The 24,242-nt window shown below is 42.4% G+C and overlaps 30 non-coding genes across 30 annotated transcripts; all 30 read left to right on the plus strand.

The window, feature by feature from the left end:
• Positions 1–82: 82 nt before the first annotated feature.
• trnal-uag (transfer RNA leucine (anticodon UAG)) lies at positions 83–164 on the plus strand. Its single transcript has one exon. It is a non-coding gene; the product is annotated as a tRNA-Leu (tRNA).
• A 673-nt stretch (positions 165–837) lies between these two features.
• On the plus strand, positions 838–919 carry trnal-aag (transfer RNA leucine (anticodon AAG)). Its single transcript has one exon. It is a non-coding gene; the product is annotated as a tRNA-Leu (tRNA).
• A 452-nt stretch (positions 920–1,371) lies between these two features.
• On the plus strand, positions 1,372–1,453 carry trnal-uag (transfer RNA leucine (anticodon UAG)). The gene has a single exon. It is a non-coding gene; the product is annotated as a tRNA-Leu (tRNA).
• Positions 1,454–2,126: 673 nt separating this feature from the next.
• On the plus strand, positions 2,127–2,208 carry trnal-aag (transfer RNA leucine (anticodon AAG)). Its single transcript has one exon. It is a non-coding gene; the product is annotated as a tRNA-Leu (tRNA).
• Positions 2,209–2,660: 452 nt separating this feature from the next.
• trnal-uag (transfer RNA leucine (anticodon UAG)) lies at positions 2,661–2,742 on the plus strand. The gene has a single exon. It is a non-coding gene; the product is annotated as a tRNA-Leu (tRNA).
• A 673-nt stretch (positions 2,743–3,415) lies between these two features.
• Positions 3,416–3,497, plus strand: trnal-aag (transfer RNA leucine (anticodon AAG)). The gene has a single exon. It is a non-coding gene; the product is annotated as a tRNA-Leu (tRNA).
• A 452-nt stretch (positions 3,498–3,949) lies between these two features.
• Positions 3,950–4,031, plus strand: trnal-uag (transfer RNA leucine (anticodon UAG)). The gene has a single exon. It is a non-coding gene; the product is annotated as a tRNA-Leu (tRNA).
• A 1,207-nt stretch (positions 4,032–5,238) lies between these two features.
• On the plus strand, positions 5,239–5,320 carry trnal-uag (transfer RNA leucine (anticodon UAG)). Its single transcript has one exon. It is a non-coding gene; the product is annotated as a tRNA-Leu (tRNA).
• Positions 5,321–6,527: 1,207 nt separating this feature from the next.
• On the plus strand, positions 6,528–6,609 carry trnal-uag (transfer RNA leucine (anticodon UAG)). Its single transcript has one exon. It is a non-coding gene; the product is annotated as a tRNA-Leu (tRNA).
• Positions 6,610–7,816: 1,207 nt separating this feature from the next.
• trnal-uag (transfer RNA leucine (anticodon UAG)) lies at positions 7,817–7,898 on the plus strand. Its single transcript has one exon. It is a non-coding gene; the product is annotated as a tRNA-Leu (tRNA).
• Positions 7,899–9,105: 1,207 nt separating this feature from the next.
• On the plus strand, positions 9,106–9,187 carry trnal-uag (transfer RNA leucine (anticodon UAG)). Its single transcript has one exon. It is a non-coding gene; the product is annotated as a tRNA-Leu (tRNA).
• Positions 9,188–10,394: 1,207 nt separating this feature from the next.
• trnal-uag (transfer RNA leucine (anticodon UAG)) lies at positions 10,395–10,476 on the plus strand. Its single transcript has one exon. It is a non-coding gene; the product is annotated as a tRNA-Leu (tRNA).
• Positions 10,477–11,149: 673 nt separating this feature from the next.
• On the plus strand, positions 11,150–11,231 carry trnal-aag (transfer RNA leucine (anticodon AAG)). Its single transcript has one exon. It is a non-coding gene; the product is annotated as a tRNA-Leu (tRNA).
• Positions 11,232–11,683: 452 nt separating this feature from the next.
• On the plus strand, positions 11,684–11,765 carry trnal-uag (transfer RNA leucine (anticodon UAG)). Its single transcript has one exon. It is a non-coding gene; the product is annotated as a tRNA-Leu (tRNA).
• Positions 11,766–12,438: 673 nt separating this feature from the next.
• Positions 12,439–12,520, plus strand: trnal-aag (transfer RNA leucine (anticodon AAG)). Its single transcript has one exon. It is a non-coding gene; the product is annotated as a tRNA-Leu (tRNA).
• A 452-nt stretch (positions 12,521–12,972) lies between these two features.
• trnal-uag (transfer RNA leucine (anticodon UAG)) lies at positions 12,973–13,054 on the plus strand. Its single transcript has one exon. It is a non-coding gene; the product is annotated as a tRNA-Leu (tRNA).
• Positions 13,055–14,261: 1,207 nt separating this feature from the next.
• Positions 14,262–14,343, plus strand: trnal-uag (transfer RNA leucine (anticodon UAG)). Its single transcript has one exon. It is a non-coding gene; the product is annotated as a tRNA-Leu (tRNA).
• Positions 14,344–15,016: 673 nt separating this feature from the next.
• trnal-aag (transfer RNA leucine (anticodon AAG)) lies at positions 15,017–15,098 on the plus strand. The gene has a single exon. It is a non-coding gene; the product is annotated as a tRNA-Leu (tRNA).
• Positions 15,099–15,550: 452 nt separating this feature from the next.
• trnal-uag (transfer RNA leucine (anticodon UAG)) lies at positions 15,551–15,632 on the plus strand. The gene has a single exon. It is a non-coding gene; the product is annotated as a tRNA-Leu (tRNA).
• Positions 15,633–16,305: 673 nt separating this feature from the next.
• trnal-aag (transfer RNA leucine (anticodon AAG)) lies at positions 16,306–16,387 on the plus strand. The gene has a single exon. It is a non-coding gene; the product is annotated as a tRNA-Leu (tRNA).
• Positions 16,388–16,839: 452 nt separating this feature from the next.
• trnal-uag (transfer RNA leucine (anticodon UAG)) lies at positions 16,840–16,921 on the plus strand. Its single transcript has one exon. It is a non-coding gene; the product is annotated as a tRNA-Leu (tRNA).
• A 1,207-nt stretch (positions 16,922–18,128) lies between these two features.
• On the plus strand, positions 18,129–18,210 carry trnal-uag (transfer RNA leucine (anticodon UAG)). Its single transcript has one exon. It is a non-coding gene; the product is annotated as a tRNA-Leu (tRNA).
• A 673-nt stretch (positions 18,211–18,883) lies between these two features.
• On the plus strand, positions 18,884–18,965 carry trnal-aag (transfer RNA leucine (anticodon AAG)). Its single transcript has one exon. It is a non-coding gene; the product is annotated as a tRNA-Leu (tRNA).
• Positions 18,966–19,417: 452 nt separating this feature from the next.
• Positions 19,418–19,499, plus strand: trnal-uag (transfer RNA leucine (anticodon UAG)). Its single transcript has one exon. It is a non-coding gene; the product is annotated as a tRNA-Leu (tRNA).
• Positions 19,500–20,172: 673 nt separating this feature from the next.
• trnal-aag (transfer RNA leucine (anticodon AAG)) lies at positions 20,173–20,254 on the plus strand. Its single transcript has one exon. It is a non-coding gene; the product is annotated as a tRNA-Leu (tRNA).
• Positions 20,255–20,706: 452 nt separating this feature from the next.
• trnal-uag (transfer RNA leucine (anticodon UAG)) lies at positions 20,707–20,788 on the plus strand. Its single transcript has one exon. It is a non-coding gene; the product is annotated as a tRNA-Leu (tRNA).
• Positions 20,789–21,461: 673 nt separating this feature from the next.
• On the plus strand, positions 21,462–21,543 carry trnal-aag (transfer RNA leucine (anticodon AAG)). The gene has a single exon. It is a non-coding gene; the product is annotated as a tRNA-Leu (tRNA).
• Positions 21,544–21,995: 452 nt separating this feature from the next.
• Positions 21,996–22,077, plus strand: trnal-uag (transfer RNA leucine (anticodon UAG)). The gene has a single exon. It is a non-coding gene; the product is annotated as a tRNA-Leu (tRNA).
• Positions 22,078–22,750: 673 nt separating this feature from the next.
• trnal-aag (transfer RNA leucine (anticodon AAG)) lies at positions 22,751–22,832 on the plus strand. The gene has a single exon. It is a non-coding gene; the product is annotated as a tRNA-Leu (tRNA).
• A 452-nt stretch (positions 22,833–23,284) lies between these two features.
• On the plus strand, positions 23,285–23,366 carry trnal-uag (transfer RNA leucine (anticodon UAG)). The gene has a single exon. It is a non-coding gene; the product is annotated as a tRNA-Leu (tRNA).
• Positions 23,367–24,242: the final 876 nt, after the last annotated feature.

Consider the following 24,242-nt stretch of genomic DNA (forward strand, 5'->3'; position numbering starts at 1 on the left):
CTATGAACATTGACAGTTGACTAATTAGCTTAGAGTGTTTTCAGAACAACTGGGCGGAGCAGGAGCAATTACCTAAAAACAAGGTAGTGTGGCCGAGTGGTCGAAGGCGCTGGATTTAGGCTCCAGTCTCTGTGGAGGCGTGGGTTCAAATCCCACCACTGCCATTCTTTCTGGACTTTACTTTAAGATTATTGGAAGAAATGCATACACATACCCATTGTTGTGTTTGTGCATCTTCACTTAAGTTAATGTGTGTGCCCAGTAAGTGCTCATTGTAATTACTTCACGGCAGAGTGGTTCAATGCTTACTTCTATCCATACTCACATTGCCATGTTCTCAAATGCCTAGGCATTCATTCCCACTAGTGTGTTCGTGAAATATCTTGTGTCTGCATTGCTTAAGTGGACACTTTCAAGATTCTTATTTGGAATTGGGGAAATCACTAGAAACAAGTTCGCTGCAACATCCAACAAATGCATATTTTTGTAACCAGTCAGCTGCTGAAATATTGGTTCCCACTGATTCCCAAAGATTTCCACGACAACTAAAACATATTTACAAGTCCCATTCCCCAAAAAAGCAAGCAGAGTGGCGCAGCGGAAGCGTGCTGGGCCCATAACCCAGATGTCGATGGATCGAAACCATCCTCTGCTATTTGTAAATGCTTTAGATAAGGTGACTTTGTCTATACTTTCAATCCATTCTCATAATTCAGTGTTTTCAGTTGACTAAGCAGCCATTGCCCCAAGTGTATGAAGGAAATGTTTTCTCCCTTCAGTGCTGCAGTGGACATCAAATATTCGTCTCAAGAAGCTGATGCAAATGTAGCGTTTGCAGGTAGTGTGGCCGAGTGGTCAAAGGCGCTGGATTAAGGCTCCAGTCTCTCAGGAGGCGTGGGTTCAAATCCCACCACTGCCATTAACAATGAAAGATACCTGGTAAAGCCAAAGATGTGATTCTCTGACCTCATACTGACTTGCATGCATTGCTAAGTGAACTTGTGTGAAGCAACAATCTTTTGCAGAAGGATGAGTGGTGATTCCATGCTGGATCTACCCTTTCCATCATACTCAAGTTGCCATGTTTTTAGATAACTAATCAATCATTGCCCAAAGTGTTAAACTTGAAACAGGCATTCGCAGTGCAATGGAAAACCTTGCTAACGGTCAATGTCTCATTCATTTCAGTTTGCAAACACTTGTCAAAGTGAGGTCAACTGTTAAATGTTGCTCCTGTGACTGATTGTTCTAAACTATTTAGTTGGCTTCTCTGATTGCTCTTTGTGGAACTATGAACATTGACAGTTGACTAATTAGCTTAGAGTGTTTTCAGAACAACTGGGCGGAGCAGGAGCAATTACCTAAAAACAAGGTAGTGTGGCCGAGTGGTCGAAGGCGCTGGATTTAGGCTCCAGTCTCTGTGGAGGCGTGGGTTCAAATCCCACCACTGCCATTCTTTCTGGACTTTACTTTAAGATTATTGGAAGAAATGCATACACATACCCATTGTTGTGTTTGTGCATCTTCACTTAAGTTAATGTGTGTGCCCAGTAAGTGCTCATTGTAATTACTTCACGGCAGAGTGGTTCAATGCTTACTTCTATCCATACTCACATTGCCATGTTCTCAAATGCCTAGGCATTCATTCCCACTAGTGTGTTCGTGAAATATCTTGTGTCTGCATTGCTTAAGTGGACACTTTCAAGATTCTTATTTGGAATTGGGGAAATCACTAGAAACAAGTTCGCTGCAACATCCAACAAATGCATATTTTTGTAACCAGTCAGCTGCTGAAATATTGGTTCCCACTGATTCCCAAAGATTTCCACGACAACTAAAACATATTTACAAGTCCCATTCCCCAAAAAAGCAAGCAGAGTGGTGCAGCGGAAGCGTGCTGGGCCCATAACCCAGATGTCGATGGATCGAAACCATCCTCTGCTATTTGTAAATGCTTTAGATAAGGTGACTTTGTCTATACTTTCAATCCATTCTCATAATTCAGTGTTTTCAGTTGACTAAGCAGCCATTGCCCCAAGTGTATGAAGGAAATGTTTTCTCCCTTCAGTGCTGCAGTGGACATCAAATATTCGTCTCAAGAAGCTGATGCAAATGTAGCGTTTGCAGGTAGTGTGGCCGAGTGGTCAAAGGCGCTGGATTAAGGCTCCAGTCTCTCAGGAGGCGTGGGTTCAAATCCCACCACTGCCATTAACAATGAAAGGTACCTGGTAAAGCCGAAGATGTGATTCTCTGACCTCATACTGACTTGCATGCATTGCTAAGTGAACTTGTGTGAAGCAACAATCTTTCGCAGAAGGATGAGTGGTGATTCCATGCTGGATCTACCCTTTCCATCATACTCAAGTTGCCATGTTTTTAGATAACTAATCAATCATTGCCCAAAGTGTTAAACTTGAAACAGGCATTCGCAGTGCAATGGAAAACCTTGCTAACGGTCAATGTCTCATTCATTTCAGTTTGCAAACACTTGTCAAAGTGAGGTCAACTGTTAAATGTTGCTCCTGTGACTGATTGTTCTAAACTATTTAGTTGGCTTCTCTGATTGCTCTTTGTGGAACTATGAACATTGACAGTTGACTAATTAGCTTAGAGTGTTTTCAGAACAACTGGGCGGAGCAGGAGCAATTACCTAAAAACAAGGTAGTGTGGCCGAGTGGTCGAAGGCGCTGGATTTAGGCTCCAGTCTCTGTGGAGGCGTGGGTTCAAATCCCACCACTGCCATTCTTTCTGGACTTTACTTTAAGATTATTGGAAGAAATGCATACACATACCCATTGTTGTGTTTGTGCATCTTCACTTAAGTTAATGTGTGTGCCCAGTAAGTGCTCATTGTAATTACTTCACGGCAGAGTGGTTCAATGCTTACTTCTATCCATACTCACATTGCCATGTTCTCAAATGCCTAGGCATTCATTCCCACTAGTGTGTTCGTGAAATATCTTGTGTCTGCATTGCTTAAGTGGACACTTTCAAGATTCTTATTTGGAATTGGGGAAATCACTAGAAACAAGTTCGCTGCAACATCCAACAAATGCATATTTTTGTAACCAGTCAGCTGCTGAAATATTGGTTCCCACTGATTCCCAAAGATTTCCACGACAACTAAAACATATTTACAAGTCCCATTCCCCAAAAAAGCAAGCAGAGTGGTGCAGCGGAAGCGTGCTGGGCCCATAACCCAGATGTCGATGGATCGAAACCATCCTCTGCTATTTGTAAATGCTTTAGATAAGGTGACTTTGTCTATACTTTCAATCCATTCTCATAATTCAGTGTTTTCAGTTGACTAAGCAGCCATTGCCCCAAGTGTATGAAGGAAATGTTTTCTCCCTTCAGTGCTGCAGTGGACATCAAATATTCGTCTCAAGAAGCTGATGCAAATGTAGCGTTTGCAGGTAGTGTGGCCGAGTGGTCAAAGGCGCTGGATTAAGGCTCCAGTCTCTCAGGAGGCGTGGGTTCAAATCCCACCACTGCCATTAACAATGAAAGGTACCTGGTAAAGCCGAAGATGTGATTCTCTGACCTCATACTGACTTGCATGCATTGCTAAGTGAACTTGTGTGAAGCAACAATCTTTCGCAGAAGGATGAGTGGTGATTCCATGCTGGATCTACCCTTTCCATCATACTCAAGTTGCCATGTTTTTAGATAACTAATCAATCATTGCCCAAAGTGTTAAACTTGAAACAGGCATTCGCAGTGCAATGGAAAACCTTGCTAACGGTCAATGTCTCATTCATTTCAGTTTGCAAACACTTGTCAAAGTGAGGTCAACTGTTAAATGTTGCTCCTGTGACTGATTGTTCTAAACTATTTAGTTGGCTTCTCTGATTGCTCTTTGTGGAACTATGAACATTGACAGTTGACTAATTAGCTTAGAGTGTTTTCAGAACAACTGGGCGGAGCAGGAGCAATTCCCTAAAAACAAGGTAGTGTGGCCGAGTGGTCGAAGGCGCTGGATTTAGGCTCCAGTCTCTGTGGAGGCGTGGGTTCAAATCCCACCACTGCCATTCTTTCTGGACTTTACTTTAAGATTATTGGAAGAAATGTATACACATACCCATTGTTGTGTTTGTGCATCTTCACTTAAGTTAATGTGTGTGCCCAGTAAGTGCTCATTGTAATTACTTCACGGCAGAGTGGTTCAATGCTTACTTCTATCCATACTCACATTGCCATGTTCTCAAATGCCTAGGCATTCATTCCCACTAGTGTGTTCGTGAAATATCTTGTGTCTGCATTGCTTAAGTGGACACTTTCAAGATTCTTATTTGGAATTGGGGAAATCACTAGAAACAAGTTCGCTGCAACATCCAACAAATGCATATTTTTGTAACCAGTCAGCTGCTGAAATATTGGTTCCCACTGATTCCCAAAGATTTCCACGACAACTAAAACATATTTACAAGTCCCACTCCCCAAAAAAGCAAGCAGAGTGGCGCAGCGGAAGCGTGCTGGGCCCATAACCCAGATGTCGATGGATCGAAACCATCCTCTGCTATTTGTAAATGCTTTAGATAAGGTGACTTTGTCTATACTTTCAATCCATTCTCATAATTCAGTGTTTTCAGTTGACTAAGCAGCCATTGCCCCAAGTGTATGAAGGAAATGTTTTCTCCCTTCAGTGCTGCAGTGGACATCAAATATTCGTCTCAAGAAGCTGATGCAAATGTAGCGTTTGCAGGTAGTGTGGCCGAGTGGTCAAAGGAGCTGGATTAAGGCTCCAGTCTCTCAGGAGGCGTGGGTTCAAATCCCACCACTGCCATTAACAATGAAAGGTACCTGGTAAAGCCAAAGATGTGATTCTCTGACCTCATACTGACTTGCATGCATTGCTAAGTGAACTTGTGTGAAGCAACAATCATTAGCAGAAGGATGAGTGGTGATTCCATGCTGGATCTACCCTTTCCATCATACTCAAGTTGCCATGTTTTTAGATAACTAATTAATCATTGCCCAAAGTGTTAAACTTGAAACAGGCATTCGCAGTGCAATGGAAAACCTTGCTAACGGTCAATGTCTCATTCATTTCAGTTTGCAAACACTTGTCAAAGTGAGGTCAACTGTTAAATGTTGCTCCTGTGACTGATTGTTCTAAACTATTTAGTTGGCTTCTCTGATTGCTCTTTGTGGAACTATGAACATTGACAGTTGACTAATTAGCTTAGAGTGTTTTCAGAACAACTGGGCGGAGCAGGAGCAATTACCTAAAAACAAGGTAGTGTGGCCGAGTGGTCGAAGGCGCTGGATTTAGGCTCCAGTCTCTGTGGAGGCGTGGGTTCAAATCCCACCACTGCCATTCTTTCTGGACTTTACTTTAAGATTATTGGAAGAAATGCATACACATACCCATTGTTGTGTTTGTGCATCTTCACTTAAGTTAATGTGTGTGCCCAGTAAGTGCTCATTGTAATTACTTCACGGCAGAGTGGTTCAATGCTTACTTCTATCCATACTCACATTGCCATGTTCTCAAATGCCTAGGCATTCATTCCCACTAGTGTGTTCGTGAAATATCTTGTGTCTGCATTGCTTAAGTGGACACTTTCAAGATTCTTATTTGGAATTGGGGAAATCACTAGAAACAAGTTCGCTGCAACATCCAACAAATGCATATTTTTGTAACCAGTCAGCTGCTGAAATATTGGTTCCCACTGATTCCCAAAGATTTCCACGACAACTAAAACATATTTACAAGTCCCACTCCCCAAAAAAGCAAGCAGAGTGGCGCAGCGGAAGCGTGCTGGGCCCATAACCCAGATGTCGATGGATCGAAACCATCCTCTGCTATTTGTAAATGCTTTAGATAAGGTGACTTTGTCTATACTTTCAATCCATTCTCATAATTCAGTGTTTTCAGTTGACTAAGCAGCCATTGCCCCAAGTGTATGAAGGAAATGTTTTCTCCCTTCAGTGCTGCAGTGGACATCAAATATTCGTCTCAAGAAGCTGATGCAAATGTAGCGTTTGCAGGTAGTGTGGCCGAGTGGTCAAAGGAGCTGGATTAAGGCTCCAGTCTCTCAGGAGGCGTGGGTTCAAATCCCACCACTGCCATTAACAATGAAAGGTACCTGGTAAAGCCAAAGATGTGATTCTCTGACCTCATACTGACTTGCATGCATTGCTAAGTGAACTTGTGTGAAGCAACAATCATTAGCAGAAGGATGAGTGGTGATTCCATGCTGGATCTACCCTTTCCATCATACTCAAGTTGCCATGTTTTTAGATAACTAATCAATCATTGCCCAAAGTGTTAAACTTGAAACAGGCATTCGCAGTGCAATGGAAAACCTTGCTAACGGTCAATGTCTCATTCATTTCAGTTTGCAAACACTTGTCAAAGTGAGGTCAACTGTTAAATGTTGCTCCTGTGACTGATTGTTCTAAACTATTTAGTTGGCTTCTCTGATTGCTCTTTGTGGAACTATGAACATTGACAGTTGACTAATTAGCTTAGAGTGTTTTCAGAACAACTGGGCGGAGCAGGAGCAATTACCTAAAAACAAGGTAGTGTGGCCGAGTGGTCGAAGGCGCTGGATTTAGGCTCCAGTCTCTGTGGAGGCGTGGGTTCAAATCCCACCACTGCCATTCTTTCTGGACTTTACTTTAAGATTATTGGAAGAAATGCATACACATACCCATTGTTGTGTTTGTGCATCTTCACTTAAGTTAATGTGTGTGCCCAGTAAGTGCTCATTGTAATTACTTCACGGCAGAGTGGTTCAATGCTTACTTCTATCCATACTCACATTGCCATGTTCTCAAATGCCTAGGCATTCATTCCCACTAGTGTGTTCGTGAAATATCTTGTGTCTGCATTGCTTAAGTGGACACTTTCAAGATTCTTATTTGGAATTGGGGAAATCACTAGAAACAAGTTCGCTGCAACATCCAACAAATGCATATTTTTGTAACCAGTCAGCTGCTGAAATATTGGTTCCCACTGATTCCCAAAGATTTCCACGACAACTAAAACATATTTACAAGTCCCACTCCCCAAAAAAGCAAGCAGAGTGGCGCAGCGGAAGCGTGCTGGGCCCATAACCCAGATGTCGATGGATCGAAACCATCCTCTGCTATTTGTAAATGCTTTAGATAAGGTGACTTTGTCTATACTTTCAATCCATTCTCATAATTCAGTGTTTTCAGTTGACTAAGCAGCCATTGCCCCAAGTGTATGAAGGAAATGTTTTCTCCCTTCAGTGCTGCAGTGGACATCAAATATTCGTCTCAAGAAGCTGATGCAAATGTAGCGTTTGCAGGTAGTGTGGCCGAGTGGTCAAAGGAGCTGGATTAAGGCTCCAGTCTCTCAGGAGGCGTGGGTTCAAATCCCACCACTGCCATTAACAATGAAAGGTACCTGGTAAAGCCAAAGATGTGATTCTCTGACCTCATACTGACTTGCATGCATTGCTAAGTGAACTTGTGTGAAGCAACAATCATTAGCAGAAGGATGAGTGGTGTTTCCATGCTGGATCTACCCTTTCCATCATACCCAAGTTGCCATGTTTTTAGATAACTAATCAATCATTGCCCAAAGTGTTAAACTTGAAACAGGCATTCGCAGTGCAATGGAAAACCTTGCTAACGGTCAATGTCTCATTCATTTCAGTTTGCAAACACTTGTCAAAGTGAGGTCAACTGTTAAATGTTGCTCCTGTGACTGATTGTTCTAAACTATTTAGTTGGCTTCTCTGATTGCTCTTTGTGGAACTATGAACATTGACAGTTGACTAATTAGCTTAGAGTGTTTTCAGAACAACTGGGCGGAGCAGGAGCAATTACCTAAAAACAAGGTAGTGTGGCCGAGTGGTCGAAGGCGCTGGATTTAGGCTCCAGTCTCTGTGGAGGCGTGGGTTCAAATCCCACCACTGCCATTCTTTCTGGACTTTACTTTAAGATTATTGGAAGAAATGCATACACATACCCATTGTTGTGTTTGTGCATCTTCACTTAAGTTAATGTGTGTGCCCAGTAAGTGCTCATTGTAATTACTTCACGGCAGAGTGGTTCAATGCTTACTTCTATCCATACTCACATTGCCATGTTCTCAAATGCCTAGGCATTCATTCCCACTAGTGTGTTCGTGAAATATCTTGTGTCTGCATTGCTTAAGTGGACACTTTCAAGATTCTTATTTGGAATTGGGGAAATCACTAGAAACAAGTTCGCTGCAACATCCAACAAATGCATATTTTTGTAACCAGTCAGCTGCTGAAATATTGGTTCCCACTGATTCCCAAAGATTTCCACGACAACTAAAACATATTTACAAGTCCCACTCCCCAAAAAAGCAAGCAGAGTGGCGCAGCGGAAGCGTGCTGGGCCCATAACCCAGATGTCGATGGATCGAAACCATCCTCTGCTATTTGTAAATGCTTTAGATAAGGTGACTTTGTCTATACTTTCAATCCATTCTCATAATTCAGTGTTTTCAGTTGACTAAGCAGCCATTGCCCCAAGTGTATGAAGGAAATGTTTTCTCCCTTCAGTGCTGCAGTGGACATCAAATATTCGTCTCAAGAAGCTGATGCAAATGTAGCGTTTGCAGGTAGTGTGGCCGAGTGGTCAAAGGAGCTGGATTAAGGCTCCAGTCTCTCAGGAGGCGTGGGTTCAAATCCCACCACTGCCATTAACAATGAAAGGTACCTGGTAAAGCCAAAGATGTGATTCTCTGACCTCATACTGACTTGCATGCATTGCTAAGTGAACTTGTGTGAAGCAACAATCATTAGCAGAAGGATGAGTGGTGTTTCCATGCTGGATCTACCCTTTCCATCATACCCAAGTTGCCATGTTTTTAGATAACTAATCAATCATTGCCCAAAGTGTTAAACTTGAAACAGGCATTCGCAGTGCAATGGAAAACCTTGCTAACGGTCAATGTCTCATTCATTTCAGTTTGCAAACACTTGTCAAAGTGAGGTCAACTGTTAAATGTTGCTCCTGTGACTGATTGTTCTAAACTATTTAGTTGGCTTCTCTGATTGCTCTTTGTGGAACTATGAACATTGACAGTTGACTAATTAGCTTAGAGTGTTTTCAGAACAACTGGGCGGAGCAGGAGCAATTACCTAAAAACAAGGTAGTGTGGCCGAGTGGTCGAAGGCGCTGGATTTAGGCTCCAGTCTCTGTGGAGGCGTGGGTTCAAATCCCACCACTGCCATTCTTTCTGGACTTTACTTTAAGATTATTGGAAGAAATGCATACACATACCCATTGTTGTGTTTGTGCATCTTCACTTAAGTTAATGTGTGTGCCCAGTAAGTGCTCATTGTAATTACTTCACGGCAGAGTGGTTCAATGCTTACTTCTATCCATACTCACATTGCCATGTTCTCAAATGCCTAGGCATTCATTCCCACTAGTGTGTTCGTGAAATATCTTGTGTCTGCATTGCTTAAGTGGACACTTTCAAGATTCTTATTTGGAATTGGGGAAATCACTAGAAACAAGTTCGCTGCAACATCCAACAAATGCATATTTTTGTAACCAGTCAGCTGCTGAAATATTGGTTCCCACTGATTCCCAAAGATTTCCACGACAACTAAAACATATTTACAAGTCCCACTCCCCAAAAAAGCAAGCAGAGTGGCGCAGCGGAAGCGTGCTGGGCCCATAACCCAGATGTCGATGGATCGAAACCATCCTCTGCTATTTGTAAATGCTTTAGATAAGGTGACTTTGTCTATACTTTCAATCCATTCTCATAATTCAGTGTTTTCAGTTGACTAAGCAGCCATTGCCCCAAGTGTATGAAGGAAATGTTTTCTCCCTTCAGTGCTGCAGTGGACATCAAATATTCGTCTCAAGAAGCTGATGCAAATGTAGCGTTTGCAGGTAGTGTGGCCGAGTGGTCAAAGGAGCTGGATTAAGGCTCCAGTCTCTCAGGAGGCGTGGGTTCAAATCCCACCACTGCCATTAACAATGAAAGGTACCTGGTAAAGCCAAAGATGTGATTCTCTGACCTCATACTGACTTGCATGCATTGCTAAGTGAACTTGTGTGAAGCAACAATCATTAGCAGAAGGATGAGTGGTGTTTCCATGCTGGATCTACCCTTTCCATCATACCCAAGTTGCCATGTTTTTAGATAACTAATCAATCATTGCCCAAAGTGTTAAACTTGAAACAGGCATTCGCAGTGCAATGGAAAACCTTGCTAACGGTCAATGTCTCATTCATTTCAGTTTGCAAACACTTGTCAAAGTGAGGTCAACTGTTAAATGTTGCTCCTGTGACTGATTGTTCTAAACTATTTAGTTGGCTTCTCTGATTGCTCTTTGTGGAACTATGAACATTGACAGTTGACTAATTAGCTTAGAGTGTTTTCAGAACAACTGGGCGGAGCAGGAGCAATTACCTAAAAACAAGGTAGTGTGGCCGAGTGGTCGAAGGCGCTGGATTTAGGCTCCAGTCTCTGTGGAGGCGTGGGTTCAAATCCCACCACTGCCATTCTTTCTGGACTTTACTTTAAGATTATTGGAAGAAATGCATACACATACCCATTGTTGTGTTTGTGCATCTTCACTTAAGTTAATGTGTGTGCCCAGTAAGTGCTCATTGTAATTACTTCACGGCAGAGTGGTTCAATGCTTACTTCTATCCATACTCACATTGCCATGTTCTCAAATGCCTAGGCATTCATTCCCACTAGTGTGTTCGTGAAATATCTTGTGTCTGCATTGCTTAAGTGGACACTTTCAAGATTCTTATTTGGAATTGGGGAAATCACTAGAAACAAATTCGCTGCAACATCCAACAAATGCATATTTTTGTAACCAGTCAGCTGCTGAAATATTGGTTCCCACTGATTCCCAAAGATTTCCACGACAACTAAAACATATTTACAAGTCCCACTCCCCAAAAAAGCAAGCAGAGTGGCGCAGCGGAAGCGTGCTGGGCCCATAACCCAGATGTCGATGGATCGAAACCATCCTCTGCTATTTGTAAATGCTTTAGATAAGGTGACTTTGTCTATACTTTCAATCCATTCTCATAATTCAGTGTTTTCAGTTGACTAAGCAGCCATTGCCCCAAGTGTATGAAGGAAATGTTTTCTCCCTTCAGTGCTGCAGTGGACATCAAATATTCGTCTCAAGAAGCTGATGCAAATGTAGCGTTTGCAGGTAGTGTGGCCGAGTGGTCAAAGGCGCTGGATTAAGGCTCCAGTCTCTCAGGAGGCGTGGGTTCAAATCCCACCACTGCCATTAACAATGAAAGGTACCTGGTAAAGCCAAAGATGTGATTCTCTGACCTCATACTGACTTGCATGCATTGCTAAGTGAACTTGTGTGAAGCAACAATCATTAGCAGAAGGATGAGTGGTGATTCCATGCTGGATCTACCCTTTCCATCATACTCAAGTTGCCATGTTTTTAGATAACTAATCAATCATTGCCCAAAGTGTTAAACTTGAAACAGGCATTCGCAGTGCAATGGAAAACCTTGCTAACGGTCAATGTCTCATTCATTTCAGTTTGCAAACACTTGTCAAAGTGAGGTCAACTGTTAAATGTTGCTCCTGTGACTGATTGTTCTAAACTATTTAGTTGGCTTCTCTGATTGCTCTTTGTGGAACTATGAACATTGACAGTTGACTAATTAGCTTAGAGTGTTTTCAGAACAACTGGGCGGAGCAGGAGCAATTACCTAAAAACAAGGTAGTGTGGCCGAGTGGTCGAAGGCGCTGGATTTAGGCTCCAGTCTCTGTGGAGGCGTGGGTTCAAATCCCACCACTGCCATTCTTTCTGGACTTTACTTTAAGATTATTGGAAGAAATGCATACACATACCCATTGTTGTGTTTGTGCATCTTCACTTAAGTTAATGTGTGTGCCCAGTAAGTGCACATTGTAATTACTTCACGGCAGAGTTGTTCAATGCTTACTTCTATCAATACTCACATTGCCATGTTCTCAAATGCCTAGGCATTCATTCCCACTAATGTGTTCGTGAAATATCTTGTGTCTGCATTGCTTAAGTGGACACTTTCAAGATTCTTATTTGGAATTGGGGAAATCACTAGAAACAAGTTCGCTGCAACATCCAACAAATGCATATTTTTGTAACCAGTCAGCTGCTGAAATATTGGTTCCCACTGATTCTCAAAGATTTCCACGACAACTAAAACATATTTACAAGTCCCACTCCCCAAAAAAGCAAGCAGAGTGGCGCAGCGGAAGCGTGCTGGGCCCATAACCCAGATGTCGATGGATTGAAACCATCCTCTGCTATTTGTAAATGCTTTAGATAAGGTGACTTTGTCTATACTTTCAATCCATTCTCATAATTCAGTGTTTTCAGTTGACTAAGCAGCCATTGCCCCAAGTGTATGAAGGAAATGTTTTCTCCCTTCAGTGCTGCAGTGGACATCAAATATTCGTCTCAAGAAGCTGATGCAAATGTAGCGTTTGCAGGTAGTGTGGCCGAGTGGTCAAAGGCGCTGGATTAAGGCTCCAGTCTCTCAGGAGGCGTGGGTTCAAATCCCACCACTGCCATTAACAATGAAAGGTACCTGGTAAAGCCAAAGATGTGATTCTCTGACCTCATACTGACTTGCATGCATTGCTAAGTGAACTTGTGTGAAGCAACAATCATTAGCAGAAGGATGAGTGGTGATTCCATGCTGGATCTACCCTTTCCATCATACTCAAGTTGCCATGTTTTTAGATAACTAATCAATCATTGCCCAAAGTGTTAAACTTGAAACAGGCATTCGCAGTGCAATGGAAAACCTTGCTAACGGTCAATGTCTCATTCATTTCAGTTTGCAAACACTTGTCAAAGTGAGGTCAACTGTTAAATGTTGCTCCTGTGACTGATTGTTCTAAACTATTTAGTTGGCTTCTCTGATTGCTCTTTGTGGAACTATGAACATTGACAGTTGACTAATTAGCTTAGAGTGTTTTCAGAACAACTGGGCGGAGCAGGAGCAATTACCTAAAAACAAGGTAGTGTGGCCGAGTGGTCGAAGGCGCTGGATTTAGGCTCCAGTCTCTGTGGAGGCGTGGGTTCAAATCCCACCACTGCCATTCTTTCTGGACTTTACTTTAAGATTATTGGAAGAAATGCATACACATACCCATTGTTGTGTTTGTGCATCTTCACTTAAGTTAATGTGTGTGCCCAGTAAGTGCTCATTGTAATTACTTCACGGCAGAGTGGTTCAATGCTTACTTCTATCCATACTCACATTGCCATGTTCTCAAATGCCTAGGCATTCATTCCCACTAGTGTGTTCGTGAAATATCTTGTGTCTGCATTGCTTAAGTGGACACTTTCAAGATTCTTATTTGGAATTGGGGAAATCACTAGAAACAAGTTCGCTGCAACATCCAACAAATGCATATTTTTGTAACCAGTCAGCTGCTGAAATATTGGTTCCCACTGATTCCCAAAGATTTCCACGACAACTAAAACATATTTACAAGTCCCACTCCCCAAAAAAGCAAGCAGAGTGGCGCAGCGGAAGCGTGCTGGGCCCATAACCCAGATGTCGATGGATCGAAACCATCCTCTGCTATTTGTAAATGCTTTAGATAAGGTGACTTTGTCTATACTTTCAATCCATTCTCATAATTCAGTGTTTTCAGTTGACTAAGCAGCCATTGCCCCAAGTGTATGAAGGAAATGTTTTCTCCCTTCAGTGCTGCAGTGGACATCAAATATTCGTCTCAAGAAGCTGATGCAAATGTAGCGTTTGCAGGTAGTGTGGCCGAGTGGTCAAAGGAGCTGGATTAAGGCTCCAGTCTCTCAGGAGGCGTGGGTTCAAATCCCACCACTGCCATTAACAATGAAAGGTACCTGGTAAAGCCAAAGATGTGATTCTCTGACCTCATACTGACTTGCATGCATTGCTAAGTGAACTTGTGTGAAGCAACAATCATTAGCAGAAGGATGAGTGGTGATTCCATGCTGGATCTACCCTTTCCATCATACTCAAGTTGCCATGTTTTTAGATAACTAATCAATCATTGCCCAAAGTGTTAAACTTGAAACAGGCATTCGCAGTGCAATGGAAAACCTTGCTAACGGTCAATGTCTCATTCATTTCAGTTTGCAAACACTTGTCAAAGTGAGGTCAACTGTTAAATGTTGCTCCTGTGACTGATTGTTCTAAACTATTTAGTTGGCTTCTCTGATTGCTCTTTGTGGAACTATGAACATTGACAGTTGACTAATTAGCTTAGAGTGTTTTCAGAACAACTGGGCGGAGCAGGAGCAATTACCTAAAAACAAGGTAGTGTGGCCGAGTGGTCGAAGGCGCTGGATTTAGGCTCCAGTCTCTGTGGAGGCGTGGGTTTAAATCCCACCACTGCCATTCTTTCTGGACTTTACTTTAAGATTATTGGAAGAAATGCATACACATACCCATTGTTGTGTTTGTGCATCTTCACTTAAGTTAATGTGTGTGCCCAGTAAGTGCACATTGTAATTACTTCACGGCAGAGTTGTTCAATGCTTACTTCTATCCATACTCACATTGCCATGTTCTCAAATGCCTAGGCATTCATTCCCACTAATGTGTTCGTGAAATATCTTGTGTCTGCATTGCTTAAGTGGACACTTTCAAGATTCTTATTTGGAATTGGGGAAATCACTAGAAACAAGTTCGCTGCAACATCCAACAAATGCATATTTTTGTAACCAGTCAGCTGCTGAAATATTGGTTCCCACTGATTCCCAAAGATTTCCACGACAACTAAAACATATTTACAAGTCCCACTCCCCAAAAAAGCAAGCAGAGTGGCGCAGCGGAAGCGTGCTGGGCCCATAACCCAGATGTCGATGGATCGAAACCATCCTCTGCTATTTGTAAATGCTTTAGATAAGGTGACTTTGTCTATACTTTCAATCCATTCTCATCATTCAGTGTTTTCAGTTGACTAAGCAGCCATTGCCCCAAGTGTATGAAGGAAATGTTTTCTCCCTTCAGTGCTGCAGTGGACATCAAATATTCGTCTCAAGAAGCTGATGCAAATGTAGCGTTTGCAGGTAGTGTGGCCGAGTGGTCAAAGGCGCTGGATTAAGGCTCCAGTCTCTCAGGAGGCGTGGGTTCAAATCCCACCACTGCCATTAACAATGAAAGGTACCTGGTAAAGCCAAAGATGTGATTCTCTGACCTCATACTGACTTGCATGCATTGCTAAGTGAACTTGTGTGAAGCAACAATCATTAGCAGAAGGATGAGTGGTGATTCCATGCTGGATCTACCCTTTCCATCATACTCAAGTTGCCATGTTTTTAGATAACTAATCAATCATTGCCCAAAGTGTTAAACTTGAAACAGGCATTCGCAGTGCAATGGAAAACCTTGCTAACGGTCAATGTCTCATTCATTTCAGTTTGCAAACACTTGTCAAAGTGAGGTCAACTGTTAAATGTTGCTCCTGTGACTGATTGTTCTAAACTATTTAGTTGGCTTCTCTGATTGCTCTTTGTGGAACTATGAACATTGACAGTTGACTAATTAGCTTAGAGTGTTTTCAGAACAACTGGGCGGAGCAGGAGCAATTCCCTAAAAACAAGGTAGTGTGGCCGAGTGGTCGAAGGTGCTGGATTTAGGCTCCAGTCTCTGTGGAGGCGTGGGTTCAAATCCCACCAATGCCATTCTTTCTGGACTTTACTTTAAGATTATTGGAAGAAATGCATACACATACCCATTGTTGTGTTTGTGCATCTTCACTTAAGTTAATGTGTGTGCCCAGTAAGTGCTCATTGTAATTACTTCACGGCAGAGTGGTTCAATGCTTACTTCTATCCATACTCACATTGCCATGTTCTCAAATGCCTAGGCATTCATTCCCACTAGTGTGTTCGTGAAATATCTTGTGTCTGCATTGCTTAAGTGGACACTTTCAAGATTCTTATTTGGAATTGGGGAAATCACTAGAAACAAGTTCGCTGCAACATCCAACAAATGCATATTTTTGTAACCAGTCAGCTGCTGAAATATTGGTTCCCACTGATTCCCAAAGATTTCCACGACAACTAAAACATATTTACAAGTCCCACTCCCCAAAAAAGCAAGCAGAGTGGCGCAGCGGAAGCGTGCTGGGCCCATAACCCAGATGTCGATGGATCGAAACCATCCTCTGCTATTTGTAAATGCTTTAGATAAGGTGAATTTGTCTATACTTTCAATCCATTCTCATAATTCAGTGTTTTCAGTTGACTAAGCAGCCATTGCCCCAAGTGTATGAAGGAAATGTTTTCTCCCTTCAGTGCTGCAGTGGACATCAAATATTCGTCTCAAGAAGCTGATGCAAATGTAGCGTTTGCAGGTAGTGTGGCCGAGTGGTCAAAGGCGCTGGATTAAGGCTCCAGTCTCTCAGGAGGCGTGGGTTCAAATCCCACCACTGCCATTAACAATGAAAGGTACCTGGTAAAGCCAAAGATGTGATTCTCTGACCTCATACTGACTTGCATGCATTGCTAAGTGAACTTGTGTGAAGCAACAATCATTAGCAGAAGGATGAGTGGTGATTACATGCTGGATCTACCCTTTCCATCATACTCAAGTTGCCATGTTTTTAGATAACTAATCAATCATTGCCCAAAGTGTTAAACTTGAAACAGGCATTCGCAGTGCAATGGAAAACCTTGCTAACGGTCAATGTCTCATTCATTTCAGTTTGCAAACACTTGTCAAAGTGAGGTCAACTGTTAAATGTTGCTCCTGTGACTGATTGTTCTAAACTATTTAGTTGGCTTCTCTGATTGCTCTTTGTGGAACTATGAACATTGACAGTTGACTAATTAGCTTAGAGTGTTTTCAGAACAACTGGTCGGAGCAGGAGCAATTACCTAAAAACAAGGTAGTGTGGCCGAGTGGTCGAAGGCGCTGGATTTAGGCTCCAGTCTCTGTGGAGGCGTGGGTTCAAATCCCACCACTGCCATTCTTTCTGGACTTTACTTTAAGATTATTGGAAGAAATGCATACACATACCCATTGTTGTGTTTGTGCATCTTCACTTAAGTTAATGTGTGTGCCCAGTAAGTGCTCATTGTAATTACTTCACGGCAGAGTGGTTCAATGCTTACTTCTATCCATACTCACATTGCCATGTTCTCAAATGCCTAGGCATTCATTCCCACTAGTGTGTTCGTGAAATATCTTGTGTCTGCATTGCTTAAGTGGACACTTTCAAGATTCTTATTTGGAATTGGGGAAATCACTAGAAACAAGTTCGCTGCAACATCCAACAAATGCATATTTTTGTAACCAGTCAGCTGCTGAAATATTGGTTCCCACTGATTCCCAAAGATTTCCACGACAACTAAAACATATTTACAAGTCCCACTCCCCAAAAAAGCAAGCAGAGTGGCGCAGCGGAAGCGTGCTGGGCCCATAACCCAGATGTCGATGGATCGAAACCATCCTCTGCTATTTGTAAATGCTTTAGATAAGGTGAATTTGTCTATACTTTCAATCCATTCTCATAATTCAGTGTTTTCAGTTGACTAAGCAGCCATTGCCCCAAGTGTATGAAGGAAATGTTTTCTCCCTTCAGTGCTGCAGTGGACATCAAATATTCGTCTCAAGAAGCTGATGCAAATGTAGCGTTTGCAGGTAGTGTGGCCGAGTGGTCAAAGGCGCTGGATTAAGGCTCCAGTCTCTCAGGAGGCGTGGGTTCAAATTCCACCACTGCCATTAACAATGAAAGGTACCTGGTAAAGCCAAAGATGTGATTCTCTGACCTCATACTGACTTGCATGCATTGCTAAGTGAACTTGTGTGAAGCAGCAATCTTTCGCAGAAGGATGAGTGGTGATTCCATGCTGGATCTACCCTTTCCATCATACTCAAGTTGCCATGTTTTTAGATAACTAATCAATCATTGCCCAAAGTGTTAAACTTGAAACAGGCATTCGCAGTGCAATGGAAAACCTTGCTAACGGTCAATGTCTCATTCATTTCAGTTTGCAAACACTTGTCAAAGTGAGGTCAACTGTTAAATGTTGCTCCTGTGACTGATTGTTCTAAACTATTTAGTTGGCTTCTCTGATTGCTCTTTGTGGAACTATGAACATTGACAGTTGACTAATTAGCTTAGAGTGTTTTCAGAACAACTGGGCGGAGCAGGAGCAATTCCCTAAAAACAAGGTAGTGTGGCCGAGTGGTCGAAGGCGCTGGATTTAGGCTCCAGTCTCTGTGGAGGCGTGGGTTCAAATCCCACCACTGCCATTCTTTCTGGACTTTACTTTAAGATTATTGGAAGAAATGCATACACATACCCATTGTTGTGTTTGTGCATCTTCACTTAAGTTAATGTGTGTGCCCAGTAAGTGCACATTGTAATTACTTCACGGCAGAGTTGTTCAATGCTTACTTCTATCCATACTCACATTGCCATGTTCTCAAATGCCTAGGCATTCATTCCCACTAGTGTGTTCGTGAAATATCTTGTGTCTGCATTGCTTAAGTGGACACTTTCAAGATTCTTATTTGGAATTGGGGAAATCACTAGAAACAAGTTCGCTGCAACATCCAACAAATGCATATTTTTGTAACCAGTCAGCTGCTGAAATATTGGTTCCCACTGATTCCCAAAGATTTCCACGACAACTAAAACATATTTACAAGTCCCACTCCCCAAAAAAGCAAGCAGAGTGGCGCAGCGGAAGCGTGCTGGGCCCATAACCCAGATGTCGATGGATCGAAACCATCCTCTGCTATTTGTAAATGCTTTAGATAAGGTGAATTTGTCTATACTTTCAATCCATTCTCATAATTCAGTGTTTTCAGTTGACTAAGCAGCCATTGCCCCAAGTGTATGAAGGAAATGTTTTCTCCCTTCAGTGCTGCAGTGGACATCAAATATTCGTCTCAAAAAGCTGATGCAAATGTAACGTTTGCAGGTAGTGTGGCCGAGTGGTCAAAGGCGCTGGATTAAGGCTCCAGTCTCTCAGGAGGCGTGGGTTCAAATCCCACCACTGCCATTAACAATGAAAGGTACCTGGTAAAGCCAAAGATGTGATTCTCTGACCTCATACTGACTTGCATGCATTGCTAAGTGAACTTGTGTGAAGCAGCAATCTTTCGCAGAAGGATGAGTGGTGATTCCATGCTGGATCTACCCTTTCCATCATACTCAAGTTGCCATGTTTTTAGATAACTAATCAATCATTGCCCAAAGTGTTAAACTTGAAACAGGCATTCGCAGTGCAATGGAAAACCTTGCTAACGGTCAATGTCTTATTCATTTCAGTTTGCAAACACTTGTCAAAGTGAGGTCAACTGTTAAATGTTGCTCCTGTGACTGATTGTTCTAAACTATTTAGTTGGCTTCTCTGATTGCTCTTTGTGGAACTATGAACATTGACAGTTGACTAATTAGCTTAGAGTGTTTTCAGAACAACTGGGCGGAGCAGGAGCAATTCGCTAAAAACAAGGTAGTGTGGCCGAGTGGTCGAAGGCGCTGGATTTAGGCTCCAGTCTCTGTGGAGGCGTGGGTTCAAATCCCACCACTGCCATTCTTTCTGGACTTTACTTTAAGATTATTGGAAGAAATGCATACACATACCCATTGTTGTGTTTGTGCATCTTCACTTAAGTTAATGTGTGTGCCCAGTAAGTGCACATTGTAATTACTTCACGGCAGAGTTGTTCAATGCTTACTTCTATCCATACTCACATTGCCATATTCTCAAATGCCTAGGCATTCATTCCCACTAGTGTGTTCGTGAAATATCTTGTGTCTGCATTGCTTAAGTGGACACTTTCAAGATTCTTATTTGGAATTGGGGAAATCACTAGAAACAAGTTCGCTGCAACATCCAACAAATGCATATTTTTGTAACCAGTCAGCTGCTGAAATATTGGTTCCCACTGATTCCCAAAGATTTCCACGACAACTAAAACATATTTACAAGTCCCACTCCCCAAAAAAGCAAGCAGAGTGGCGCAGCGGAAGCGTGCTGGGCCCATAACCCAGATGTCGATGGATCGAAACCATCCTCTGCTATTTGTAAATGCTTTAGATAAGGTGAATTTGTCTATACTTTCAATCCATTCTCATAATTCAGTGTTTTCAGTTGACTAAGCAGCCATTGCCCCAAGTGTATGAAGGAAATGTTTTCTCCCTTCAGTGCTGCAGTGGACATCAAATATTCGTCTCAAGAAGCTGATGCAAATGTAGCGTTTGCAGGTAGTGTGGCCGAGTGGTCAAAGGCGCTGGATTAAGGCTCCAGTCTCTCAGGAGGCGTGGGTTCAAATCCCACCACTGCCATTAACAATGAAAGGTACCTGGTAAAGCCAAAGATGTGATTCTCTGACCTCATACTGACTTGCATGCATTGCTAAGTGAACTTGTGTGAAGCAACAATCATTAGCAGAAGGATGAGTGGTGATTACATGCTGGATCTACCCTTTCCATCATACTCAAGTTGCCATGTTTTTAGATAACTAATCAATCATTGCCCAAAGTGTTAAACTTGAAACAGGCATTCGCAGTGCAATGGAAAACCTTGCTAACGGTCAATGTCTCATTCATTTCAGTTTGCAAACACTTGTCAAAGTGAGGTCAACTGTTAAATGTTGCTCCTGTGACTGATTGTTCTAAACTATTTAGTTGGCTTCTCTGATTGCTCTTTGTGGAACTATGAACATTGACAGTTGACTAATTAGCTTAGAGTGTTTTCAGAACAACTGGTCGGAGCAGGAGCAATTACCTAAAAACAAGGTAGTGTGGCCGAGTGGTCGAAGGCGCTGGATTTAGGCTCCAGTCTCTGTGGAGGCGTGGGTTCAAATCCCACCACTGCCATTCTTTCTGGACTTTACTTTAAGATTATTGGAAGAAATGCATACACATACCCATTGTTGTGTTTGTGCATCTTCACTTAAGTTAATGTGTGTGCCCAGTAAGTGCTCATTGTAATTACTTCACGGCAGAGTGGTTCAATGCTTACTTCTATCCATACTCACATTGCCATGTTCTCAAATGCCTAGGCATTCATTCCCACTAGTGTGTTCGTGAAATATCTTGTGTCTGCATTGCTTAAGTGGACACTTTCAAGATTCTTATTTGGAATTGGGGAAATCACTAGAAACAAGTTCGCTGCAACATCCAACAAATGCATATTTTTGTAACCAGTCAGCTGCTGAAATATTGGTTCCCACTGATTCCCAAAGATTTCCACGACAACTAAAACATATTTACAAGTCCCACTCCCCAAAAAAGCAAGCAGAGTGGCGCAGCGGAAGCGTGCTGGGCCCATAACCCAGATGTCGATGGATCGAAACCATCCTCTGCTATTTGTAAATGCTTTAGATAAGGTGAATTTGTCTATACTTTCAATCCATTCTCATAATTCAGTGTTTTCAGTTGACTAAGCAGCCATTGCCCCAAGTGTATGAAGGAAATGTTTTCTCCCTTCAGTGCTGCAGTGGACATCAAATATTCGTCTCAAAAAGCTGATGCAAATGTAGCGTTTGCAGGTAGTGTGGCCGAGTGGTCAAAGGCGCTGGATTAAGGCTCCAGTCTCTCAGGAGGCGTGGGTTCAAATCCCACCACTGCCATTAACAATGAAAGGTACCTGGTAAAGCCAAAGATGTGATTCTCTGACCTCATACTGACTTGCATGCATTGCTAAGTGAACTTGTGTGAAGCAGCAATCTTTCGCAGAAGGATGAGTGGTGATTCCATGCTGGATCTACCCTTTCCATCATACTCAAGTTGCCATGTTTTTAGATAACTAATCAATCATTGCCCAAAGTGTTAAACTTGAAACAGGCATTCGCAGTGCAATGGAAAACCTTGCTAACGGTCAATGTCTCATTCATTTCAGTTTGCAAACACTTGTCAAAGTGAGGTCAACTGTTAAATGTTGCTCCTGTGACTGATTGTTCTAAACTATTTAGTTGGCTTCTCTGATTGCTCTTTGTGGAACTATGAACATTGACAGTTGACTAATTAGCTTAGAGTGTTTTCAGAACAACTGGGCGGAGCAGGAGCAATTCCCTAAAAACAAGGTAGTGTGGCCGAGTGGTCGAAGGCGCTGGATTTAGGCTCCAGTCTCTGTGGAGGCGTGGGTTCAAATCCCACCACTGCCATTCTTTCTGGACTTTACTTTAAGATTATTGGAAGAAATGCATACACATACCCATTGTTGTGTTTGTGCATCTTCACTTAAGTTAATGTGTGTGCCCAGTAAGTGCACATTGTAATTACTTCACGGCAGAGTTGTTCAATGCTTACTTCTATCCATACTCACATTGCCATGTTCTCAAATGCCTAGGCATTCATTCCCACTAGTGTGTTCGTGAAATATCTTGTGTCTGCATTGCTTAAGTGGACACTTTCAAGATTCTTATTTGGAATTGGGGAAATCACTAGAAACAAGTTCGCTGCAACATCCAACAAATGCATATTTTTGTAACCAGTCAGCTGCTGAAATATTGGTTCCCACTGATTCCCAAAGATTTCCACGACAACTAAAACATATTTACAAGTCCCACTCCCCAAAAAAGCAAGCAGAGTGGCGCAGCGGAAGCGTGCTGGGCCCATAACCCAGATGTCGATGGATCGAAACCATCCTCTGCTATTTGTAAATGCTTTAGATAAGGTGAATTTGTCTATACTTTCAATCCATTCTCATAATTCAGTGTTTTCAGTTGACTAAGCAGCCATTGCCCCAAGTGTATGAAGGAAATGTTTTCTCCCTTCAGTGCTGCAGTGGACATCAAATATTCGTCTCAAGAAGCTGATGCAAATGTAGCGTTTGCAGGTAGTGTGGCCGAGTGGTCAAAGGCGCTGGATTAAGGCTCCAGTCTCTCAGGAGGCGTGGGTTCAAATCCCACCACTGCCATTAACAATGAAAGGTACCTGGTGAAGCCAAAGATGTGATTCTCTGACCTCATACAGACTTGCATGCATTGCTAAGTGAACTTGTGTGAAGCAACAATCATTAGCAGAAGGATGAGTGGTGATTACATGCTGGATCTACCCTTTTCATCATACTCAAGTTGCCATGTTTTTAGATAACTAATCAATCATTGCCCAAAGTGTTAAACTTGAAACAGGCATTCGCAGTGCAATGGAAAACCTTGCTAACGGTCAATGTCTTATTCATTTCAGTTTGCAAACACTTGTCAAAGTGAGGTCAACTGTTAAATGTTGCTCCTGTGACTGATTGTTCTAAACTATTTAGTTGGCTTCTCTGATTGCTCTTTGTGGAACTATGAACATTGACAGTTGACTAATTAGCTTAGAGTGTTTTCAGAACAACTGGGCGGAGCAGGAGCAATTCCCTAAAAACAAGGTAGTGTGGCCGAGTGGTCGAAGGTGCTGGATTTAGGCTCCAGTCTCTGTGGAGGCGTGGGTTCAAATCCCACCACTGCCATTCTTTCTGGACTTTACTTTAAGATTATTGGAAGAAATGCATACACATACCCATTGTTGTGTTTGTGCATCTTCACTTAAGTTAATGTGTGTGCCCAGTAAGTGCTCATTGTAATTACTTCACGGCAGAGTGGTTCAATGCTTACTTCTATCCATACTCACATTGCCATGTTCTCAAATGCCTAGGCATTCATTCCCACTAGTGTGTTCGTGAAATATCTTGTGTCTGCATTGCTTAAGTGGACACTTTCAAGATTCTTATTTGGAATTGGGGAAATCACTAGAAACAAGTTCGCTGCAACATCCAACAAATGCATATTTTTGTAACCAGTCAGCTGCTGAAATATTGGTTCCCACTGATTCCCAAAGATTTCCACGACAACTAAAACATATTTACAAGTCCCACTCCCCAAAAAAGCAAGCAGAGTGGCGCAGCGGAAGCGTGCTGGGCCCATAACCCAGATGTCGATGGATCGAAACCATCCTCTGCTATTTGTAAATGCTTTAGATAAGGTGAATTTGTCTATACTTTCAATCCATTCTCATAATTCAGTGTTTTCAGTTGACTAAGCAGCCATTGCCCCAAGTGTATGAAGGAAATGTTTTCTCCATTCAGTGCTGCAGTGGACATCAAATATTCGTCTCAAGAAGCTGATGCAAATGTAGCGTTTGCAGGTAGTGTGGCCGAGTGGTCAAAGGCGCTGGATTAAGGCTCCAGTCTCTCAGGAGGCGTGGGTTCAAATTCCACCACTGCCATTAACAATGAAAGGTACCTGGTAAAGCCAAAGATGTGATTCTCTGACCTCATACTGACTTGCATGCATTGCTAAGTGAACTTGTGTGAAGCAGCAATCTTTCGCAGAAGGATGAGTGGTGA

The sequence above is a fragment of the Anarhichas minor genome, unplaced genomic scaffold, assembly GCF_050575085.1.
Source record: "Anarhichas minor isolate MPS153535 unplaced genomic scaffold, ASM5057508v1 ptg000028l, whole genome shotgun sequence".
NCBI classification, from domain to species: domain Eukaryota; kingdom Metazoa; phylum Chordata; class Actinopteri; order Perciformes; family Anarhichadidae; genus Anarhichas; species Anarhichas minor.